General features: G+C 44.5%; 1 protein-coding gene across 1 annotated transcript in view; it reads left to right on the top strand.

Annotated features, from left to right (window-relative positions):
• The window catches only part of SUDS3 (SDS3 homolog, SIN3A corepressor complex component), a 332,239-nt gene extending 322,994 nt beyond the window's left edge, over positions 1-9,245 (top strand). Inside the window, exon 15 of the mRNA XM_069557944.1 lies at positions 7,706-9,245. The gene's annotated coding sequence lies outside the window, so the exon portion shown is untranslated. The remainder of the gene's footprint in view (positions 1-7,705) is intronic.
• Positions 9,246-25,817: the final 16,572 nt, after the last annotated feature.

The raw sequence follows: 25,817 nt of genomic DNA, 5'->3' as shown, positions 1-25,817 counted from the left end.
ACTAGAGCACTACTGGGGGGATTTACGGTGACAGAACCCCAGTGACACCGGCAGCCTGAGCCTTGCTGCCCGAGGACACCGGGAGACGGATAGCGACTCTGAAACGCTGCAACAACACCCAGCTGCTGGGCGCCTCTTGCTCCTCTTTCTTCCTTGCTCCAGACTGTTTGCCTTTGCAGACCTAGCTGTCAACTCCGCTCCCCTGCCATCTCTCAGTAGGAAATTGCAGTGCTCATCCAACATGAATGTTCTGTCTCTCTATGATTTTTAGGTGCTTAGAATGTGAACATAAAGGGAAAATGCAATTTCAAAAAAAAAAATACGTGCCTGTAACTGATTTATTAATAGTCCATAATGCTGGTAATAGGCAATCTATAAGTCTGTTCTTAAGAATTTATAGGGCAAATATTCCAGCACCATATTAAAAACACCACTCATAAATGCCTGCAAGCCTCAATCTATTAACTTAGGTGGTGGGAGAATATCATTATCTCTAAGAAAACAAACAGAGATCCAAGCTTTGATTTCTTTAGATGCTCCAAAAAGCACACAGTAAGTAAGCAAATTGTATGACATGCCGTAGGCAAAAGTGTCCCATGCATAGAAATAAGAGGGTGGCTTTCATAATGTGTGTGTGTGCTTTTAGAAAGAGCCTGAGCTTGGGAGAGCACTGGAGGGGCTCAGGAAGCCTTCTTTGGTGCAGGGAGGGGACTGGAGAGAGGCAGGGGCTAGGAATCAGGCAGGCCATTAGATCCTTTTCCTTTTTGAAAAAATTCATTAATACTTAAAATAACTTTGAATATAAAACATGCTCACTATTGAATATTTGACATTGGCAAGTGTTTAAAAAAAAAGAAAAAAAATGTACCCACAATTCAAACACGGATGCCTTCCTTCTTTTAAGTTTCTTACAGAACAGTAGTTTGGTCATTTGTATGAAAAGCTGGGAGAGTGAAGGGTGGGACCTCATTGAAAATGAAGGTTTCCAGGCCCACCCAAATCTACCGGGTCAAAGTATCTGGAAGTAGGGTGCTGGCATGTGTGTTTTCAGGGAGCACTGTGGGTGATTCTGACCTTAGGCACACTGAGTCTGAGAACTTTGGTTTTCTTAAGTGCAGTTCCCAGATGACAACGCTCAAGTCGATGAACTCAAAATCACTTGGAGGACAGCTCTGTTCACAGTCACTGAAAGATGATAGCCTGAATTGTCCATCAGTGGACCAATGGACAAACAAAATGTGATCCATCCATACAACGGAATAGTATTCAGGCATAAAAAGAAATTAAATTCTGACATTTGCTACAATATAGATGAAGGTTGTCAGAATTTCATCTCATTGTGACATTTGCTACAACATAGATGAACCCTGGGCTTCCCTGGTGGCTCAGCTGGTGAAGAATCTGCCTGCAATGCGGGAGACCTGGGTTCGATCCCTGGGTTGGAAAGATTCCCTGGAGAAGGGAAAGGCTATCCACTCCAGTATTCTGGCCTGGAGAATTCCATGGACTTTCACACACACACAGATGAACCCTGAAAACATGATGCGCAGTGAAAGAAGAGACAAAGGGACTCGCATTATATGACTCCCCTTATATGAAATAACGAGAGCAGGCAAACTCATGCGGGCAGAAAGCCAGTTAGTGGTTGCCGGGGGCTGGAGGAAAGGGCTGTGGGATATGAGGGTTTCCTTTTCATGGATGAGGAGTTTCCTTTCAGGGTGATGAATGCATTTTGAAACTAGATAGAGGTGGTGGTTGCATATCACTGTGAATGTACTAAGTGCCCCCGTGTCATACATTTGAAAATGGTTAATTTTATATTACATAAATTTTATCTCAATTAAGAACAATCACTTGAGGAAATGAAAAAAAATCCAAATTTCCTAGCCGTGTCCCAGGAGATTCTGCTTTAGTATATCATGGGCAGAGCCAGGGTTCTGAATTATAGAAGGAAACCTCAGCAGCTACTTTTTTTTTTTTCACTACTATTTTTAGACCTTGGCTTTGAACAAGGTCTGTTTTAATTTTTAATTGGAGGATAATTGCTTTACAATGTTGTTTCCTGCCATACAACAAAGTGAACCAGCCATTATACATATATCCCCTTTATATACATATGTATACTGGCTGATATACATATATAGCAGCCCTCCCTTCAAGTCTCTGTCCCACCCACCCACTCCGACCCCTCTAGTTGTCACAGAGCACTGAGTGGAGCCCCCTGTGTGATCCAGCAATTTCACTAGCTGTCTATTTCACGTCAGATAATGTATGTGCTCCAATGCTCCCCCCTCAGTTCGTTCCACCCTCGCCCACCCCCGTTGAGCCTACAAGTCTGTTCTCTATTCTATTCCTGCACTCAGCAACTGCTTTGGCTGTAAGACCAGGTTTGGGTGCCCCTATCTGAACTGGAATAAAGATATAGAGAGGAGACAGGATTTGCCAAAAATGTGAGCCAGCTGCAGAATCACCATCTCCCTTTTAGCTCCCCCTGCCCACAACCTAGGTCTCTGTTATGGACTGAATATTTGTGTCCCTTTGCCATCCAAATTCATATGTTGAATCTGTAGTTCCCAATGTGATGGTACTTGGAAGCAGGTTTTGATGAGGTGATGAGGGTGGGGCCCCCATAGTGTGATCTGTACCTTTATAAGAGCAAGAGGCAGGAGTTCATTCTCTCTCCACCATACGAGGACACAGCGAGAAGACGGTGTCTGTAAGTCAGGAAGAGAGTCCTCACCCGGAACTGAATCTGCTGATAGCTTGATCTTAGACTTAACTGCTTTCAGAACTGTAAGTAGTGAGTATCTATCATTGGAGCCATCAGCCTATGGCATTTGTTAGAGCAGCCTGAGCTAAGACAGCCTCCTAAGGCCTGACACTCGAGTTCCTTCCATGCCCCTTGCCTGGAGTGCCCTCCTTCTTGCCTCTTAACTCAAACCTCAACTCAAGTTCCAGCCTCAGGTGGCTTCTGGAGCAGTCTCCTCCCTTCCCCAGGACTTGGGTGTTCATCATTACCCCCAGAATTTAGTGAGCTGAGTAGATCAGTCCTTGACTACTTTCAATTCTGCTTCTTCCTGCATCTGCTGCTACTGGCTGCATATGTTTTTCATCATATGTTAGTTTCCTGTTTGTCCACTTTTTAAAACTATGACTTTTACATTCTGTCTCAGGTGAGAATTCATCTGTTTCCCTCACTCTGCTCTGAGCTTCCTTGGGGCAGGGTCATCTCGGGGCCTCCCACAGGGCCCACACATATCACAGTGATTTCTTCTCCATAAGGCTCTACATTTCTGTTAGCAGATCTCTCCCCTCCCCCTCATCTCCTGCTGTAATCACAACAGTGATAAAAACAAGAGAGTATTAGGAGTGTGGTTTATTGAGCACTTATTATGTCCCAGCGTGCATGTGTGCTAAGTCACTTCAGTTGTGTCTGACTCTGTGACCCAATGGACTGTAGCCCTCCAGGCTCCCCTGTCCATGAGATTCTCCAGGCAAGAATACTGGAGTGGGTTGCCATGCCCTTCTCCAGGGGATCTTCCCAACCCAGGGATTGAACCCGCGTCTCCTATGTCTCCTGCATTGGCAGGTGAGTTCTTCACTACGAGTGCTACCTAGGGACCTCATTATGTCCCAGGCATTGTATCAGTTCTTTACATGAACCTTCTTGGATCTTTACAACAGACTTACAAAGATACCTTTACAGATAAGGAAACTGAAGCCTAGAAAGCAATTTGCTCAGTTAGAGAAAGCAAAGTGAAAAAGGAGGCAGAGCTAGAACTTGAACTCAGCTCTGTCTGACTCCCAAGTCCGGGTTTCTAACCATTAACCCCCTTGGTCCCCAAAGGGGACCCTTGGCTCCGCTTGCCTCGAAGGCTGTGGTTTCCCCATCATACATTCATTCAAACTAGTGGAGATACCGAGTAAAGTGCTAGAGACTCGGAGAGGGGTAAATAAGATGAAATTCCTGCTTGCATTTGAGACAGATTTCAGTTGTTCACTCACTAACCTGCACCCAGTCATATTTCACAGATCAATGCTTTTGTGGGGTAACCTCTCCCCAGAGATGGGCTAATCTCTCCCCAGAGATGGGCTGTAATTGGAGGCTCTGCTCTACCCTGGCCTGTGCCCTTAGCAAGGCTTATCTACCCTTCTCTATGGAATTTAATTCTGAGCAGAGGGACAAGGCACTTGAAAGGATCAAGGTTCTATTTCCAGCCCAGCAGTGACCTCATGCCCAGAATCTACTTTCTGGCTCCCTGGAGCATCCTTAGTTCATTCTTAAGGCCCATTCTCCAACCTCACATTGATTTCTTGAGCTCTGACATCCTTCCAATAAACTCCCATGCTACTTAAGTTTGCCAGAGGCTGTCTCTGTCACTCACAACCAAGGCACCGTGACCTGCACAGATAAGTGTGTGCAAACCAGGAGCACAGGGCAAGGGCACCCAACTCAGCCTGAAGGGGTCAGGGAGGCTTTTTGGAAGAGATGACACCTGAACACCTGAACTTGGAGGACAAATAAGAATTAGTGAGATTGGGAAAGCAATGGGGGAAGGGTGCATAGGCAAAGGCAATGGTATGCTCATAAAGGACAGCAGTCAGTAGCTCTAATTGGGTGCTTTCTCTCTCGGCTCCACAGTAACCCCGTGAGGCTGGTGCCGTCACTGTTCCCATTCATAGTCAAGGCCCAGCGGGGTTGTGTGATTTGGTCCAGGCTACCCAGCTAGTGAATGATGGAGATGGGATTTGAACCCAGTTTTTTCTAGAGATCCGATTTCATGTTAGGAGATTAATGGTCAGTCCTCAGAGAGCCAGGCAAGGGGCCATCCTGGTTAGCCGACCTCGTCTCTCCTGGGGCAGTGTTGCCATCTTGTCATGTGATTCCCATCCCTGGCAACTCCTGGATATTCTTTGGGGAGTCCTGCTCTGCACACTTGTGGGCCTAATGGTTGAGTTGTTTTTACTTTCCTCAGAAAAAGCTGCCATTCCTTTCTTTTCAGGAGTGTGGGCAATTAGAAGAGCCAGGTGGCAGGCCCTTGCTAATTGCCTTTGTGCGAAGATCTGAAGGCAGCCTCTGCTGTGGCCTGGGCAGCAGCGGGCTGCCGGCACTGGCCTCAGGGAAGAGATGAGGGGGCTGGAAAAAGCAGAGAGAGTCTGAAATGCTGCCAAGAAGGGGAAGGAGGGCTTCCCAATGTTAGTGTGTGTGTGTGTGTGTGTGTGTGTGTGTGTGTGTGTGTGTGAGAAAGAGATGGAGGCTGGAGGTGAGGGCATGAACTAGATTTCACAGCCTGAATTAACCTGTCTTCTCCCTAGCTCTTTCGTTTCTTCTGTCCCACTCCTTCATCCAATTTATTCATTTCTTTCTCTCCTTTCTTACACAGAAGTTGTAAGTGCTTTAGGACATATTCAGTTAGAAGAACAGAAAATAAGGAGGGGAGCAAATTCACTACCCTGTCAAATTCATAGCCGACCACTGTTAACAATTTGCGATCGCCCGGTTTTATACTCTTTTGTAATCAGCCCTTTTTAAAGTTTCATTTTTAAATTAAATTTAGTTTTATTTATTTTTTATTTATTTGACTGCATCGGGTCTTGGTTGCTTCTTGCAGAATCTTCATTATGTTTGTGGGGATTTTTCATAATGGCACAAGAGCTCTCTAAGTTGTGTCATGCAGGCTCTGGATTTCGTGGACTCAGTGGTACAGTGTTCAGGCTTAGTTGGCCCATGGCACATGGGATCTTAGTTGCCAGACCAGGGATCGAACTCACTTCCCCTGCATTACTGCTGCTGCTGCTGCTAAGTCACTTCAGTCGTGTTCGACTCTGTGTGACCCCATAGACGGCAGCCCACCATGCTCCCCCGTCCTTGGGATTCTCCAGGCAAGAACACTGGAGTGGGTTGCCATTTCCTTCTCCAATGCATGAAAGTGAAAAGTGAAAGGGAAGTTGCTCGTGTCCGACTCTTCACGACCCCATGGACTGCAGCCTACCAGGCTCTTCCATCCATGGGATTTTCCAGGCAAGAGTACTGGAGTGGGGTGCCATTGCCTTCTCCGCCTGCATTACTAGGTGGAATCTTAACCACTGGACCACCAGGGAAGTCCTCCTATAATCAACTTTTAAAAACACTGAACACACAAAAGCACTGAAACCATATATTTTAAATATCTTCCTGTTGTAGGAATTTTTGTTGGCTGCATAGCATTTATTTTTGCAACTGTTTATTGAGTGTCTACTATGTGCCAGGCAGGCTTCCCACCCTGGTGGCTCAGATGGTGAAGAATCTGCCTGCAATGCAGGAGACATGGGTTTGATTCCTGCATTGGGAAGATCCCCTGGAGGAGGGCATGGCAACCCACTCCAGTATTCTGCCTGGAGAATCCCCATGGACATAGGAGACTGGTACACTGCAGTCCATGGGGTCGCAAAGAGTCGGACACGACTGAACAACTAAGCACAGCACAGCACCTGTGCCAGGCAGTGCTCTTGAGGCTACTTCAGTGAACAAATAGGCAAAAATCTCTGCCTTTCCATTAAAAGCCACACTGCTCACCATGACCTACAAGATCTCACACAGCCTGCCCGTTGTGTTCAGCCAGTAGCTGACTTTCTTGACTCTGCCTGACAGCAGCTAGCGGAAGAATGAGATTACCTGTTTGGAATGGCCAGGAAGCCAGGGGTCAGGGCCCTTTGAATCTTCCTGTTTCCTTTTTTTTGTTGTTCAGTTGCTCAGTTATGTCTGTCTCTTTTCAACCCAATGGACTGCAGCATGCTAGGCTTCCCTGTCCTTCGCTCTCTCCCAGAGTTTGCTCAAACTCCTGTCCATTGAGTCAATGATACCATCCAACCATCTCATCCCCTGCCACCTTCTTCTTCTGCCCTCAATCTTTCCCAGCATCAGGGTCTTTTCCAATGTGTTGGCTCTTCATTTCCTTTCTACTCTAGCTCACATCTGACTCGAAACTAGGGATACAACACAGGGATTGCCAAATTGGACATGGTTCTTGTCCTGGGGGAGCTCACAGACATCTGGATGGCTTGAAACTTTTCCTGTTGCAAATGTGCTACAGTGAACACAAGAGGATCACATTGGTGGACTGTGGGAAGAGATGCTGCCGTTGGTTTGGGGAGACCTGGGAAGATGGACGGCAGGTCATTCTGGGCTCAGGGAACAGCAGCGTATATTCCAAGAGTAAAGGAAGCTGGGCTCTGCTGCTTATTCGGCTCTTAACCCTGAAGTCCTGGGAGGGTCTTGGGCCAAGTGTTATGCAGTGCCTTTCTGATAGAACTCCCTCTGTAAAATGGAAATGGTGATATGAGGTATTCTTATCTCCAAGAGGGATTTTCTCCAGTTTTCTCCTCTGGATGACTGCTTGCCATTTGTAAGAATTTCATGACTTACCCCATCATATAGTTTGTATAGGTTTCCATTTATTGATCCCCTCCTATGCTCCAGGCATGGTCCAAGACACTTTACATAATCTATCTCATTCAGTCCCATGAGGTAGGAATGCTTAAATGGCTTCCTTTAAAGATATGGAATCCAAACCTCACAGAGTTTGAGCGACTCACCCAAGGTCACACAGCCAAGAAGGGGCAAAGTGAAAATACCTACACAGGTCTGCCGAGTACAGAGCAGGTGTGCTTTCTATTTTACTAGATGTACTAAAATAACCAATTCCTTTTATTGGGCTATTCTCAGGATGAAGCACAAAACTCTTCAGAAAGAGCTTAGCATTGCAAAACCAAGCATCCTGGAATGAAACGGTGAAAAACACATTTCAAAAGAACATAACAAGGTTTGTAAAAAATGTGTCTCCTTTCATTGTTTTTCTTTTTTCCTCATTATGAAAGCAATTCATGTTCACTGTGGAAATTTGGAAAATATAGCAAAGTATAAAAAAGAAAATAAAAATCACCCTAATCTTATTATAGAAGGAAAATTGCTGTTAACATTTGTTTTATATCCTCCCAGCATTTTTCATATGCCTAAATGTACATATATATTTTTTTAACTTAATTGGGATCGTCCTGCCAAATTGCTTTCTAGAAAGGTTGAACTAATTTACAATTCCACTAGCAGAGTTTGAGAGTGCTTCCTTTACCCAGGCCAGCATAGAGGTTTTCTTTTTGTCTTTGCTAATTTAATAGATTTAAAGCCAGTGGCTTGTTTCTATTTGCATTTCTTTGATTATTGAAATGGCTGAGTTAAAAAAAATCATAAGCTTATTAGACATGTGTATTTATTCTACTGAGAATATTTTTCATGTCTTTTGTTCATTTTCTTTTGTTAGAGTTTTATGTTTTTTATATATTTCTTATTGATTTTCAGGGGCTCTTTATATATGACAGAACTTTAAAATGGGTCTAGGGGTGACTCAAGGGATGTATACTTTCCCATTGGTCTTCCATATCTATTTCAGTTTCTTTTTAAGAAGTTATCTGTTTGGCATACTAATTTGTTCAATAGTTTTGGGAAGAGCAAAAAAGATTTTTTAAAAATTGTGGTCAAGAACTTCCCTAGCAGTTTAGTGGTTAAGACTCCACATTTCCAGGCTGATCTCTGGTCAGGGAACTAAGATCTCATAACCCGTGTGGTGTGCCCCCCTGCCCAAAACACTGTGGTCAAATATATCATTATTTTCCTTATGGTGGAGTTTAAAAATATGAATTTAAGACTTTACCCTGTCTCTGTATATTATTCGCTAGCCCTAGTTTTTCTAGCTTTGTGGTCCTCAAGTATAACTGCAAATTAATATGGTGATGGTGGCGATTGAGTTGCAAAGTCATGTCCAACTCGAGCCTGGGTTAAAAAAATTCCCAATGCCTAGGCCACACCCAAAATGAATTAAATCAGAATCTCAGTGGAGGATAATAGTGAAAGGGTAAGGAGATGGGGTTGAACTTGGTCATCAATATTTTAAAATCTCCTTTGATGAGTTCAGTGGGCGACCACAGCTAAGGACCACTTCTCTAGCTCTTGTCTTCCCTCAGTGGGAAGGGTCATGGTTGTCACCAGTACAAATGAGCAAAACTGCAGTCTAATCACTGCACTTGTCTACTGTACACACACTACCAAAATGGACCACTTTCTTTTTGGAGCAGAAAATGGTGTGGTGAAGCCAAGCAGATCTCAGGTGATGCGATGGGGCCTGTGTGCTCTGGGAGGAGGTGGATGTACTGTTTATAAAGGCAGAGGAGAGGGACTTTCACCTAAGTCATTTAGAGAAAAAAAAAAAAAAGGAAATGCAGAGGGAAGAACAAACAGTGTAGAAACCTGGTTTTATTATTTCCATTTTACTTATGAAGAAACTGAGGACCAGAGAGGTTAAGCCAGTTGTCCATGGTCACTCAGCAATTTGACAGCTTAGTCACATGTTCCAATTTTTGAGGAATGGGGAGGAACATTCATTAGGTATTGTGCCATCCATGCCCCTTTGGGAGAGGTACTTAAAGAGAGTCCTTCCTTCCAGAGTCTTGCCTGTGTTCAGAACAACTGAGAATGCTTGGTGAGCTGAATCCCTTTCTCATTCATCACCTATGGTAAGGAAGTTCACGAAAATAGCTAAAACCAAATATGCCATTTTTGGTTGTTTTTGTCTAGGATTGCCCAAGCCAGCATTCCTTTCTGGTGACACAAGTAGTTGGAAGCTGGTTATAGACTCTCATTTTTAAAGGATGTGCGTCTATGTTGGCAGAGACCAGGGTGGCCTTCCTGATGTCTCGCAGAATCCCAAGCGTGATGTCTTGTCAGTTGGAGGCTGAACTGGAGTGTGTGTGGATGCCTGGGCTGTAATAAGATTTTATTCAATATTCACAACAGCTCTAAGAAGCAGGTACCAGCTTTATCCCCATTTTACAGATAAGAAAACTGAGGCACACAGTTTAAGCCGCCATAGCTCAAGGTCACACATGCTGATGAATGGTGGAGTGCAAATGCTGACAAAGGAGGGAATAACCTGCCTGCCTCCCCCCTAGTCCAGCTAGCCTCTACCCCTCAATTGCATATCTATTACCACCTCCCTCCCCTTCTCATCAGCTTCCTCTTCCACTCTCCATCTGGGAGATCTGCATCTCAAAACCTTTTCCTCATCAGAGGGTGACAGTGTTTCCTCTCTAGAGTGACTCTTGGCATGTAATTACTAATCAGATGTAGGCAATCAAGCCACATTTCCATCCCCCCATTTTCCTCCCCTCCTCCCCTCAAGGGACACCTTTCTAGGGGGAAGGTGACTCCTTCAGGAATTCAGAGTAACATCAACTACAGAGGTGGGAAGTGGGGAGAGGATGAAGAAAGGCATCAAACCCATTTGCAAATTGCAAATGACAAGGCATCTTCAGTGCTGGTTTGCTCTCTGCTATTTTAAGGGACCTCATTTAGCATAATATTTGCATCGTTTGTGCCTTACCCAATAATTAGGAGTAGAGACAAATTCTTCTTTTTCCCAGACTAAGGGCACTGAGGTGGAGAATAAAGGAAGCTCTGGAGACAACGCTCAGGCAGTAAAGCCTTTAAAAGTTATTCCCTCCAGCCCTTACTGTCTTGCTAAAATTCCCTGAACACCAGTCATTCTGAACTGGGGTCACTGCTCGTTGTTTGGCTTCAGGGAACCTGTGAGAGCCTATGACCCCTCTGAAATGCTAAGCAAAAATCTGTGTTTGTGGAATTGTTTGCAGTTTTATGCTCCCCTGGGGAGAAGGTCATAGCTCTTTTTACTTTCAGAAGTCTGCAACTTTTAAATTAAGAATGACTCTCAGTGGGCTTCTGCTTTGCTTCTTCAATATCCATGCACCCTTCTTCAAGTCCCAGCATCTTGATTTTCCTTTGGGAAAGTAACTGTCCTCCAGCCCCATTTCATTTTAGGACTGTCCAGTAGAACTTTTTGTGATGATGGAAATGTTCCATGCAGTCTTGTTCTTCACCAAAGAGGGCTCAGGAGCTACCTGCATTGGCTACAGCGATCATGAGGGTCCTAGGTGGTTTACATCTTAGCCTGGTTTCTCCCTAAGCCTGATAAACTCTTCCTCCCCTTTGATTTACTTGTCTTTATGGTGGCTACTGCAGTAATGAGTCAGTGGCAGAGTATATTTAAATGCAAAATACTGTTACCCTTCATTAAAAGGCCTGTCACCACTGGCCTTCATCAGAGAGAGTGATTATGCTATAAAGAGCCCCTTGGCACATGGCTCAGGATTGACCAGCTTCATTCCAGGGTTCCTGCTTCCCTCCCCAGGAGAACCATCTACCGACTCAGCTGCTTATGCTGACACAGGCAAGGCAAAAGCTGTGTGGAGCCAAACTTGTAGTTGGGGAGGATGCCAAGGGCTTGGGACTATGCTGCCTCATCTTCACCAGCCTGCCAGGTATCTCAGTACAGTCTTGTTGCCTTCCAGAGGAGATTCATTTCCTACTTTTCTCACCATTTGGTCTTCAAGTCTGACTTAAAATCCTTGTTCTCCTTCAACAATATCCTTTTAGAAAACATGACTTCCTTTAAATTGTCCGCCATTCAACTTTTAGAGGTCTAATTGGTGCCCAGGTTTGGATTTGACAGTAGTTAAGAGCATAGGGTTTGGAGCTGGGCATAATGATGGTTATGCTTCCATCACTTATTCACTGTGTGACCCTGAACAAGTTACTTAACCCCTCTTAGCCTCAGTCTTCTGGGAAATAAAGAAATGGGAATAAAGACTAGGACAGACTATTGGTTCTCTAGCCAATAGCACATGTCATTTTTTTTGGTCTTGTTTACCTCCCATTATAGCAGTTGATCAAGGCAAGTACTTTTCCAGCCATTCTTGCAGCCAGAGGTGACCATGTGAACTGAGTTTGGGCCAGTGAGTTAAAAGGGAAGATGGCTTAGTGGATTCTGGGAGTGACTTTTCTTCAGTAAAAAAGAGAGCAGTACATACTTGGGGATAAATCTCTCTTTCCCTCTCCTCCTTTCTGCTTTGAGTGTTGTTGTGTGGGGTTGTAATGTCTGGAATATGATGTCTGGAACCATGGTAGCCATCCTGTGATCATGAGGCAACGTATCTGTAAATGAAAAACCAACACTCTAAGAATGACAGAAGAATATAAGAACTAAGATATTTAATGATATCACTGAGATGCTGAACCAACAGTGGGACATCTACTTTCCTTGTTAAGAATGTCCTTATGGCTTAAGTTTTCCTGCTTCTGGCAGCTGAAAGCATTTATAAATGACACATCAAGCCCAGACTCACAGGTTGTTGTGAGGAATAAGCAAGGTAATAAATATAGCGTTCCCTGCATAATCCCAAGAACACGTGTGCCTGCTCAGTCACTCAGTCATCTCTGACTTGTTGTGACTGCCAGGCTCCTCTGTCCGTGGGATTCTCCCAGCAAGAATACTAGAGTGGGTTGTCATTTCCTCTTCCAGGGGATCTTCCGGACCCAGGGACTGAACCTGCATTCCTGAGTCTCCTGCGTCTCCTGTATTGGCAGGTGGATTCCTTACCACTGCGCCACCTGGGAGGCAAGAACATGATAAGCACGCACTAAAACAGTGGCTCCTACTGGTAGAAATAATTGTACTCAGAGATTCACAGATGAGATTTGAGGAATCATGGGGAAATTTGTGATATATAAAATCTGGTCCTCTTCCGCTGTTCCTTCCTATTTGGATAGATATTGGAGTCCTAAAATGTTAGCACCAGAAGGGACTCTTTGGTCTTAAATTTAGTTTAACCCTTTCCATTTTAAAGACAAGGAAACTGGTCCATCCCCAGTTCACATAACATGTTAGTGGCAGATGGTGACAAAACCAGAACTAGGGCTTGATGTTTTTGGAACTTAGGAGCTAAATTTCTTTCATTCACACTCAGTTGTCCCCATTCCCACTCCAACAAGCTCAAGGGCTATTGTGGATGGGGTGGGTATAAAATGAGATGTCACATAGGAATCTAGAAAAATTTGGAAAGCACTCCACATGAGTAGAGGCATGATTCTTAGTCAAGGTGGTTCAGCACTTTGCTCATTTGTCAAATCAAATAGGCAGGGGATATCCAGGGAGTGGGTGGGGTCTTAGCCAGAGGCTCTGTGCCCAGCTAGGTGGTCCACCTGTATGCATCAGTTCATTGATCTATTCACTGATTGATTCATTTATTCAAGAAATATTTACTGAGAGCCTGATATGAGCCAAAAACAGGGTAGATGTTTAATATTTGTGGGAATGAGTTGAAGCCAAACTTCTACCTGTATCCCTAGGAAGAAGCCCTATTTGTTGAGTTATATTGTCACCTGTGAGGACTAATTTGGATTCCCTTCTGTTTGGATCCTTAGATGTGCCAGCAAACCTGATGACATTCCCTATTGCTAGGATTGCTTTTGAGGGTATAGGTCTTGAGAAGATCTTAGTTACTTAGGAACTTAATTTAGGGAACATTGATATTGACTTAGTAGCCTCTTCCTGCAGTGAAAGACACTCCGGGTTGGGGCTTGAGACATGGAAGTTTCAATAAGGGAAGCTGGGGAAAAGGATGTGAGAATGGAGACAGATGGCTTTAGAGCAGATAGCAGTGGGTGGAGTGTGGACAGAGGTATAGGAACCTAGGCTTTCAGGCCAGAGATGCTTGGTTTCAAATCACAGGCTCCTCATTCCTAGCTGTGTAAACTTTGGTAAGTCAGTCACCTTCTCTGTGCCTCAGGTGTCTATAAAATGGAAATATTACTTGTTGTAGAGATTGAGATGATATATTTAGAACTATTTGCACAGTGGCTGGCACATAGTATCTATCCCAAGGCAAGGGTTTGAGTTCAGGTAGTTTATTTGGGAAATGAACACAAGAATTATTGCTAAGGTAGTAGGAAAATGATATAGGGAAGGGGAGAAAAAGTCAACAAAGGATTGTTATTGAGCAAATTAGCACTGTGGACCACAGGAATTCAGTCTCACTGGGAACTTCTGGAAGGTTTTGTAGAACACACCTCAGTTATCCCATGAAGAGGTGAGGAAGCTGGGGTATTTATCTTTCAGCTCCCAGCCATCATCAGTAAACTGCTGCCATTGGTCGTTAACCCAGAGAACTCCCAGAACATCCTTAGTGGGTAGGGCAGAGGCCCTCAGGTGGAGACTTGCCGTCAAACACTCTCAGCATATGTTAGAACAATGAATGCCAAAGGGATGAAGACAGGTTGATCTGAGCTCAGAGTCATTGTTCAACCACTTATGATTAGCCATATTTTTCTTAAGCAAATCATCCAATCTCTTGGCCATTCATAGAGTAGTCCACGGAAGCAGGGCATCCCCTGAGAGCTGTCAGAAGTGCAGATTTTCAGGTCTCTTTCCGAATGTATTAGTTATCTATTGTGCATAACAAATAACTCTGAAACTTAACAGCTTTGACAATGAATATTTACTGTCTTTGCTAGAATTGCTTGCTTTCATTGACATGCATAGGTACCATTGCTTTGTAGTTAAGAAGAAAGGAGATTTGGGGCCAGGGAGGGCTGGAGGTGTGGGGCAGAGGAGAGGGAAATAAGAGTAGCCAAGTGTCTGTCCCTCCCCATATCTACAGCCACACCACACCTAGCTCCTGGCCTAATATTGATCTCCAGTGAAGTTAGGGGGCTCCCCTGGTGGCTCAGTGGTAAAGAATCTGCCTGCAACGCAGGAGCCGCAGGAGCCACGGGTTCGACCCCTGGGTCGGGAAGCTCCCCTGGAGAAGGGTATGGCAACCCACTCCAGTATTCTTGCCTGAAGAATCCCATGGACAGAGGAAATTAGCAGGCTAGGGTCCATAGGGTTGCAAAGAGTCAGACATGACTGAAGTGACTTAGCACTCACATCCACACAAAATTAGCGGTTAAGGTGAACAGTCAGAGCTGTCAGGTGCAAGAAATATGTGATTCTGGACCCAAGCAGGGCTTCTTAGGGAAAGAAATAGGAGCCTGCTTTAAGGAAAATTCATCTCTACAACTCTGCCTGAGCTCCTCAGTGGGGCCCTGGCCTCTAGAGGATATAGCCAGGGGGCAGAAGCCACAGAGAGAGCTTTGAGCAACACTGAGACCCTGTTTTCTGTTCTCTGTCCCTCTTCAGGACCTATGTCAGCACATGAGGGCTCCAAGTTGTAACTGCTCACTAAGCTTATAGCACAATTTTAAGCCCTTTAGATATATTATGTCATTTAATTTCCCCAACAACTTCATGAGGTGGGTTTCTATTGCTATCCCCTTATTATATATGAGAAAATCAAAGGTCAGAGTGGTTAAGTAACTTTCCCACGATTACACAGTCTGGGAATGGCAGAGCAAGGATGTTAACATGACCTCAGGTGTACTTGTAAGATGCAGGACTGATACAGTTGGGTTGCACACCTGTAGACTTGACGATTATATTTCAAGCACTTACACATCAAGCACTTGATGATTACACTTCAGGGAATGTTATTTTATGATGGTTTTCATGTTTTTGCCACAGTTGTCTTTGTTCCTTCTAGCCATCTTGAGTAATGTTAATTTTAAAATTCCTATTGATTTTTTATCCATTTATTCAGTGAATGTTTGTTGAATGCTTAGTAGTGCCAGGCACTATTTAATAGGCTGGGGAAGTAGCAGGAAATGAAATAGACAAAAATCTATCTTTGTGGTGTTCATGTGCGAGTCGTCCAATAATGCACAAATGGGTTATCTAGTATAATAGAAGGTGGTGTCTTCTATAGGAAAAATATAAATCAGGGTAAGGGTGATTGGTAGTTGATAGCATATGTTGCAGTCTTAAACAAGGTAGTCAAGAGATGAGGGAATGAGCCCAATTGCTACCTGGGAGAAGGTCATAACAGTCAAGAGGGAGTAGCCAGTTTAAAGCCGGGTATTCTAGGAGCAATGAGATCGATATGGCTGGAAGCAAGTAGAAGAGAGGAGTAGGAGATGTACTCATAGAGGCTGCATATGTGTGCCCAGTCATATCTGACCCTTTGCAGCCCCACAGACTGTAGCCTTCCAGGCTCCTCTGTTCATGGGATTTTCCTGGTGAGAACACTGGAGTGGGTTGCCATTTCCTTCTCCAAAGGACCTTCCTGACCCAGGGATCAATGTCTTCTGAGTCTCCTGCATTTGCAGGCAGATCCTTTACCACTGAACCACCTGGGAGTCCAATCATAGAAGTAGCTGTGGCCAAACAGAGTCTTTGAGACTTTGCCTGTTACTTTGAGTGACCTGGGGGACCATTGGTGGATTTTGAAAAGAGGAATGGCATGAGTCAACTTGTTTCAAAAGGAGCACAACAGTATGGCGATGTTGTTACATTGAGAATGGGCTATAGAAGGGTAATTGTGAAATCCAGGAGACCAGTGAAGAGGCTACTGCAATAATCCAGGTAAGACATGAAGTGGGGCATGGACCAGGTGGAGGTGGTGAGGAGTAGCCAGATTCTGGATACAGAGACTGAGTTTTTCACAAACATGAGGTTCAGGATTTATCTACTCTATCTTCCACTGCTGTCCATGTCTTGGGAGCTTGCATAACTGGGATCCTTTAATTCTGAATTTAACTACCAGAGCCCTAGCCTCCATGGGGCTACACATATCAGACATGTCGGCACCAGAAGTTATTGCTGGCACCATCTTTTGTCTCTTCAGCAGGGAGATCAGTGGAAGCTTTTATCTTAATTAGGTTACACTAGGTACCATCATCCATCTGCCTTCCCTGATTAACTTGGTTGAGAATACGAGGGTGATGGTGGAAGGGAAGACAGCCTCAAGCTGATAAATATGAATCAGAACGGACTGGTGGGAGTCTCTGAGGACTCATCAGAAAGAAAGAGCAAGAGGAATAGGATTTGTCAAAGATGTTTTTTGTGGAGAAGAGAGTACAGGAGGCTGTCTTGAAGTGGGGAACTGATTTAGGAATCGCCCCAGTGGGCTAAGCCTGCCTTAATGGGAGAACTCCACCAGTACCCCTCAGACTTGGGACATTGTTTGTGTCACCAGCCTGGTCAGAATATTGACAGCTTACGGTGAAAGGTGCCAGATTTGTGATCTCTGAAGACAAATATTTAACTTTGGGACCAGGGGTCAGGCTTGATCCCTCAAGAGCTTTTGTGTAGCAGAGTTTCATTGAAGTGCAAAGGGACAGAGAAAGTTTCTGACATAGACGTCAGAAGGGGGTTGGAGAATGCCCCCTTTGTTAGTTTTAGCAAGCTGTTTTATGTCTGTTAGGAAGCAATTAATCAGATAAGAGAGACACCTCAAGGCTGACAAAGTTTCACTAGGCCCCTCTCCCACAATATGCATTTTCGAGATAGGATGGTATGAGGTCTGTCATCCCCCAGCCATAAAACAATTGATATGAACACTGGCTTGTTGAGCTATTATCAGCCCAAAGTTTGAGAAAAGAAAATAAGTTAGTCTTCAGTTCAGTATAGTTCAGTCGCTCAGTCATGTCCGACTCTTTGTGACCCCATGGACTGCAGCATGCCAGGCCTCCCTGTCCATCACCAACTCCCAGAGTTTACTCAAATTCATGTCCATTGAGTTGTTGATGCCATCCAACCATCTCATTCTCTGTCATCCCCTTAATTTTAGGTGGAACCATTTTGAAGAAAGGCAAATTCCAAAGCAAATAACATTGCATTAACAAAGCTTAAGAAAAACATTTCCATAAGAAAAACACATTGGTTAGCTCAAGGTCTGAGAAAAGTTAAGTTCTGGTGGAACCTGGTGTCATCATGGAAACACAGAATTTTAAGAGACACTTGCAGCCTATTTCCTCTGTTTGGAGACCCCTGGCCTTCCTGCCTGTTCCCCTCTCAATATCAGTACCCTGGAAACTCTACTGATGTCTGCAGTAGGAGTGGCTTCTGTAGGCTGCCACAGCATGATATGACTGGTATCTTATCCACGATGTACACTAGATTCGTCAATGTAGTGTTAGAAAGGAGGAAGGGGAGGGGAGGGAGAATTTAGGCCCTATTCTCAGTTCAGTTCAGTTCAGTTCAGTTCAGTCGCTCAGTCATGTCCAACTCTTTGTGACCTCATGAATCGCAGCACGCCAGGCCTCCCTGTCCATTACCATCTCCTGGAGTTCACTCAGATTCACGTCCATCGAGTCCATGATGCCATCTAGCCATCTCATCCTCAGTCGTCCCCTTCTCCTCCTGCCCCCAATCCCTCCCAGCATCAAAGTCTTTTCCAATGAGTCAACTCTTCACATGAGGTGGCCAAAGTACCAGAGCTTCAGCTTTAGCATCATTCCTTCCAAAGAAATCCCAGGGTTGATCTCCTTTAGAATGGACTGGTTGGATCTCCTTGCAGTCCAAGGGACTCTCAAGAGTCTTCTCCAACACCATGGTTCAAAACCATCAATTCTTCGGCGCTCAGCCTTCTTCACGGTCCAACTCTCACATCCATACATGACCACAGGAAAAACCATAGCCTTGACTAGACAGACCTTAGTTGGCAAAGTAATGTCTCTGCTTTCGAATATACTATCTAGGTTGATCATAACTTTTCTTCCAAGGAGTAAGCGTCTTTTAATTTCATGGCTGCAATCACCATCTGCAGTGATTTTGGAGCCCACGCCCAAGGTAAGAGAAACCCAAGTAAGATGGTAGGTGTTGCAAGAGGGCATCAGAGGGCAGACACACTGAAACCATACTCACAGAAAACTAGTCAATCTAATCACACTAGGACCACAGCCTTGTCTAACTCAATGAAACCAAGCCATGCCTGTGGGGCAACCCAAGATGGGTGGGTCATGGTGGAGAGGTCTGACAGAATGTGGTCCACTGGAGAAGGGAATGGCAAGCCACTTCTGTATTCTTGCCTTGAGAACCCCATGAACAGTAGGAAAAGGCAAAATGATAGGATACCAAAAGAGGAACTCCCCAGGTCATTAGGTGCCCAGTATGCTACTGGAGATCAGTGGAGAAATAACCCCAGAAAGAATGAAGGGATGGAGCCAAAGCAAAAACAATACCCAGTTGTGGCTGTGACTGGTGATAGAAGCAAGATCCGATGCTATAAAGAGCAATATTGCATAGGAACCTGGAATGCCAGGTCCATGAATTAAGGCAAATTGGAAGTGGTCAAACAAGAGATGGCAAGGATGAACGTCGACATTCTAGGAATCAGCGAACTAAAATGGACTGGAATGGGTGAATTTAATTCAGATGACCATTACATCTACTACTGCGGGTAGGAATCCCTCAGAAGAAATGGAGTAGCCATCATGGTCAACAAAAGAGTCCGAAATGCAGTACTGGGATGCAGTCTCAAAAATGACAGAATGATCTCTGTTCGTCTCCAAGGCAAACCATTCAATATCACAGTTATCCAAGTCTATGCCCCATCCAGTAATGCTGAAGAAACTGAGGTTGAACGGTTTTATGAAGACCTACAAGATCTTTTAGAACTAACACCCCCAAAAGATGTCCTTTTCATTATAGGCGACTGGAATGCAAAAGTAGGAAGTCAAGAAACACCTGAAGTAACAGGCAAATTTGGCCTTGGAATGCGGAATGAAGCAGGGCAAAGACTAATAGCGTTTCGCCAAGAAAATGCACTGGTCATAGCAAACATCCTCTTCCAACAACACAAGAGAAGACTCTACACATGGACATCACCAGATGGTCAACACCGAAATCAGATTGATTATATTCTTTGCAGCCAAAGATGGAGAAGCTCTATATAGTCAACAAAAACAAGACCAGGAGCTGACTGTGGCTCAGATCATGAACTCCTTATTGCCAAATTCAGACTCAAATTGAAGAAAGTAGGGAAAACCGCTAGACCATTCAGGCCCTATCCTAGATCTACCAAATTGCGATCTGCTAGGCAGCCAAGGAGAAAACTCCCTGAAGCAAGAACAGTGGATCTCTGTCCAAGGTGCTGAAACCCCCAAGCACTCTTCCTCTGTTGCTCCTCCTTGTTCCCTCTATTCAAAATTTTAAAAATTTGGATCAATCACCTATCACATCCCAGGTCCTGTTATAGACCCGCAGAATTCAACAATAAATAAAACCAACAAAAATCTCTGCCCTTTCGGAACTTTTGTTCTAGTGGATGGAGTCAGGCAAGAAGTTTAAAAAATAAAAGCAAATTATATATTAGAAAGGTAAAAGTATTTGGGGAAAAAAATAAAGCAGAGTAATGAAATATGCTGGGCGGAATTTTCATTGCAGCTGTAAATGGGGTGGTCAGCTAAGGCTTTATGGAAATGATGACATTTGAGTAAACATTTGAAAGAGATGGGGGAGTGAGCTATTCAGATTTGCCTATAGTTTCACACTAATCAAGTGGTATTGCTCACATTTCCCATCAAATATCTGTTCTTTGGCATCAGCACTTATGCTTATGATATTCTGTTTTCCTGAAATTTTCTTCCCTCACTAGTGTGTTCAAATCCTGCCGTTTAAAAAAAGACCCTATATAAATATCACCCTCCTTAGGAAGCCTACCAGGGTAGTCCTTTAGTAGGAAGTGATCTATCTTCCCTACTAACCTTCACAACTTCTAGAACTATAGAACTCCTTGGTTCTTTTTTTAAAAAAAATATTATTATTGTGTTATTTTGATTGTTTAGGTCATTAGCTTGGCTATTCCACTAGTCTGGGAGTTCCCCAAGGATAGAAAATGTGCACCCATGATTAAGGTTATAGTGTCTGGAATCAGAGAGACCTGCATTCAAATGCTGCATTCAAATTCTTCTACCTGCTATCTGTGAGGCTTTAGACAACTGAGGTTTTGAACAAGTTACTTTACCTCTGAACTTTAGTTAGTTTCCTTATCTGTTAACATGGAGGTAATAATATAAACCTGAGTAGGGGGGCAGTGCTGTGATAATTAACCATTAGTGAATGTGAGACATTTAGCAAGGTGCCTGAAATATAGTCAACATCCAGGTAACATCTAGCGTTATAATTACTTCTCCTCAATTCCTATATGCCTATCTCAGGTACTGGCATATTGTTTTTACGCCATAAAATTTGCAAATGAATGAATCTCTTTACCAGTCTTCCTCAAAGAATGGTCTATCCACTACCTGTACAAGAGTCAAACAGGGGAACTTAGTAAAAACTGAAGATTTCCTGAGCTCTCTAGCTCTCCTGAGCTCAGAGGGCAGGAGTGCAGGAATATTGTTTTTTAAACAATGTCAATGAGCACACTAAAATTTGAGAGTCACTGATTATAGTACTAGTAGTTATGGCATAGAGATTTTTTGGATTATCTATTTTATGGATTAAATTAATATATGAAATGTAAGTAAAATAAAATGTATATATAGCTTAGAAGAGTGCCTGGCACACAGTGTATCTCAGCTGTTATTTTCTGTTTGTAAGCAACCTCTGTGAATAATCAGTTACATGAATTTGGCTGGGGGCTCCTGATCTTGCTTCAGAGATTTCCTTGCCTCACAGCCTTGCTCTGTGTGTACAGCTGTTCTAAAGACATGAACCTCAGACAGAGAGAGAATGAACCCACAATGAGCCTCAAGCATTTGCCCTGCTGCTGCTACTGCTGGTAGAAAAATAGTGTCATCTCTGCTCTTTAAAGAATTCCTCCGGCAGATGTGTGCACAGCTGTTCCACCTCCTTCCTACAGGCAGAGAGCAGGCAGATAGTGCCAAGGGTTCAGGAAACCATGCTATCACCAGCTCATGCAAATAAGCCCCATACTGGCTCTCCCCTCTTCTCATTAGTCTCTCCTTCTTATTTATTTGTCTCCAAGGAGGCCGTGGGTGGGAGACAATCTCTTAGTTCTAGCTGCTTCTAGAGGAGGAACTTGAGGGAAAGAAGCCGCTAGAGGGGAGAACTGCCAGGAAGGGAGGAGGAGATGGAGAGGAAGAAGTCTGGATGGCTGACGGTTTGCAGCATGGTGTGGTTGAGTTTAATTCCAGCAACATTGTCTTGCTGTGTGACCATGGGTAAGTCACTTCCCCTCTCAGATTCATATCCCAAGCCAAACAGTATGCTATAGCAGAGTGATCATAAGCTTCAGGGCCCAATCTATGTAAGTTGAAACCCAGGATCCACCCTTGCCAATTGTGTGACTTTGGGCAAATCTCTACTTCTCTGCATCCTTAGTTTTCTCTAAAGAAAGATAGGATAGGGAATATTTGTCCTGTGTTCCCAGCAGGTTTACTGTAAGGATGAAATGACCCCCAGTGAATGTCAAAACACATCCCAAGATATGAAATGCTGCAGATGTATGCGGTATCATTCATTCCATCCATGGAAACTTGACTCTCTCATCCCCCAAGTCCAGGGCACTGTTGTGTAGGACCAGAAAACTTAAGACAAGTCACAAGGAGAAGGATTGCCTTGCTCTGAGTGCTGCCTGCAGACTGTGGTTCACTATTCTTGCTAGCAGCTCCAGGCATTGGCATAGGGAAAGAGTGTGCCTTTCATCCATCATGTCAATGCTCTCTTTTCAGAACATTTGGCTGCGAGGCAGTTCAGTGCAATGGTTAAGCACCAGAGGCATAAGAAGTATCTGGTTTCAAATCTTAGGTCTGTTGCTTACCAGATGTGTGACTTTGGGCAAATCACTTAAACTCTCTGTGCCCCAGCTTCCTAGTATTGTTGAGAGTTAAAAAAGACAGTGTATATAAAATATTTTCCCCAGTGCCTGGTGTATAATAGGTGCTCAATGGACAAATGCCACCTACCTCTTTTTCCATTATTAATTTTTTTGATCTAAGGGATGGACTGTCTTCTTAGCTTTGCCAAGCGATCCTTTAGCCACTGAGGCGGAGAGTACATCAGCTAGAAGTGTGAGGTGTGTTGGAAAAACTTGGGATCACTATGGCTGGGGCTTTGAGAGCTGCTGGGGCTGTGTGACTTTAGATGTGTCCCTTCCTTTCTCTCAGTTTTAAGTTTCTTATCAATAAAGTGAGGAAATTGGCCTTTAACTGTCTGCCTCACAGGATAATTGTGAGGCTCAGCTAAGTGAAGTTATGAAAAAATATCTTGTCAGTTTAAAAGTGCCATGTAGCTATTGTGCATAGGAGCTGGGTGCCATCTCATTGTCAAAGGCTGTCTCCTCTTTACCATTCTGAGTTTCACTAGGAGCAAGGCAGACTAGGCCAGGTGGAATCTGGCTTGTCCAAACTTGCCTTCTTCAGAAATGGAGAACTCCCCTAGCCACTGAGTTCCATCTTCTTTCAAGGGCATCAACAGGATCTCGCCAAATGCTGACAGTTCCATTAACCCCTCCCACTGGCAACTTACTGAATGGCAGAGCCAAGAAGTTTCAGCTCCTTGAGAATATATTACAATCTGGCCTCCTCTCCTAACACATGCATCCCAACAGTCAGGATTCCATGAGGAAATAGAAAGCTGGGAGTTTGAGGAACAGTTGATGAAAAGACTGTTCACAGAGGATTGGACAAAGTTAGGGGCATTGATGAGAGAAGTTGAGACACCCAGACACTAGTAATAATTGGGGGGCAGATACCACCCTTGCCTTGAATATAAAAGAGAGGAGTAAGGTTATCAGAATCTGGTGAGAGGAGGGGCCAGGGCCAGGAGGCCAGAGGAACTGGAGTCATGGAGGGACTTGGCCACAGTCAGTACCACGGGGCTGACTTAGGGACCGGGAGAGGGATGGGAGAAATGCCTCCAGCTCTCGCTTGCAGCTTTCCAACCTCTGCCACTGCCTCTCATTAACTAAACTCACAGGGAAGCTAGAGGGCAGGGAGCCTATGGATGCCATTCTTACAGGTGGGCCTCCCGAGGCAGAGAGCAGAGCAGAGAATGGCAGGGACTGCACCTGGATAGGGGAGTGTCGCCAGCCCTCTCCCACATGCCCTCCTGGGCCCCTAGACTCCTAGTGAAAGGTGTTGTCTCCACTTTTCTGGAGCCATTTTCAGAGAGCACTGTCTCCCTCAAAAACTCTCTCCTGGGGACTAGGATCCCTACTGAGAGAGCTGAACAGGGAAGGAAAAGGAAAGTTCTGAGATAGGCCAGGATGTCAAAAGCAAAATATAGGGAGAGCTGAAGCCTGAATGCTTCCCTCACAGGCTGGGCAGTGAGATCCGTCAGTGAACATAGGTCAGTGAGCACAGGAGTCCAGTTCTTCCCAGTGCTGCCCTGCTTTCTTCTTTCCATGCAGCGTGCGTGCGTGCTCAGTCGTGTCCGACTGCGACCCCATGGACTGTAGCCCACCAGGCTCCTCTGTCCATGGAATTCTCCAGGCAAGAATACTGAGTGGGTTGCCATTTTCTTCCCCAGGGGATCTTCCCAACCCAGGGATTGAACCCGATTCTCTCATGTCTCCTGCATTGACAGGCAGGTTCTTTACCAGTAGTGCCACCTGGGAAGCTCATTTGCGCAGCTTGAGGGGCATCTAATAATTTTCTTGGCTCCAGCATTGTGGTTCAGAGCATGGCTTTGGAGTCTGGCTCTCCCACTCCTGGCTGTTTAAACTTGGACATGTTGTTAACTTCTCTGAGCTTCAGTCCCTTCATCCATAAAATAGGAATAAATCTACTTCATAGAGTTGTTATGAGGGTTGAATGAGAGGCTGAAATCAAGGGATCTGGCCACCCAGGAGCCTGTCAGAATATGACAGCTAGAATATTGTACCATTACCGGCGTATGAGCTTTTCTGGTGGGGCTTCCGTGCCTGAGGTACAGCCTCCTCTCAGCCCCCACCTCAGCATCCCTCCCTCTGTCAGATGCTCACTGTTGGCCCTGTGCCCCTGGGAAGGGCTGCTGTCTGGCTCAGCCTACAGATCGTGGGCAAGAGAGGCTGGGGGAATGCAAATGTGGCCTTATCTGAGTGTGTGCAGCTGCTCCCTTCCTTGAGTCCATCGCCAGAAATAAGGGCAGGCTCTGGGCTCCCTGGGATCCCCCAGGCTTCTTCTGGCCATGCTGTCTATACCACCAGCAACAATAATGATATCCAGCAATAACTCAAGCTTTTCTATTTGCAAAGCATTTTGATTTTTATCCTCTCGTATCTTCACAATGACCCTGGATTATTATGACCCACCAACTTTTACAGAGGAGGAAAACCAAAGCTCAGAGGATCAAGAGACTTGCCCAAGGTCACATGGCTAATTAATTGTGGAGTGAGGATTAGAACCCATGCAGTTTCACCCCAGAATTTAAGGTTCATTGTATTAGTGAGGGTGCTCCTGGCTGCAAGTAATGGAAAACTTTGACTCAATGTACTTAAATAAGAAAGACTTTTATAATATCCCTATCAGGGGTTTGGAGGACATTTTGCTCTGTGGTTGGTTAATTAGTATTTCAATAATGTCATGTAACCTGGATTCTTTCCACCTCCAAACTCATGAGAATTGTCTTCAGTCTGGCTCGTCTCAAAGTCACAAAATGGCTGCTGTGGTTCCAGGTGTCACATTCAGATATAACATCTGGGAAGATGAGTGGCCTCTCCTAATTGTGTGTCTCAATTTATTTGTATTGAAGTGTGGTTGATTTACAATACTATGTTAGTTTCAGGTGTGCAGCATAATGATTAGGGTTTTTTGCAGATTATATTCCATTATATGTTGTTATAAGATACCAGGTATAATTCCTTGTGAAAAGTGAAAGTGTTAATCACTCAGTTGTATCTGATTCTTTGCAACCCCATGGACTGTAGCCTACCAGGCTCAGGCTCCTCTGTCCTTGGAATTCTCTAGGCAAGAATACTGGAGTGGGTAGCCGTTTCCTTTTCTAGGGGATCTTCCTGACCCAGAGATTGAATCCAGGTCTCCTGCATTGCAGGCAGATTCTTTACCATCTGAGCCACCAGGGAAAGTCCCTTAATTCCCTGTTAATATACAGTAAATCTTTCTTTTTTTAAAAAAAATCCTGGGCTTCATGTTTAAAACTGGGATCTAA

This window comes from Ovis canadensis, chromosome 17, assembly GCF_042477335.2.
Source record: "Ovis canadensis isolate MfBH-ARS-UI-01 breed Bighorn chromosome 17, ARS-UI_OviCan_v2, whole genome shotgun sequence".
Classification (NCBI taxonomy): Eukaryota; Metazoa; Chordata; class Mammalia; order Artiodactyla; family Bovidae; genus Ovis; species Ovis canadensis.
Note: the sequence above shows the minus strand (reverse complement) of the source record. Positions and strands in the feature narration are given on the sequence as shown.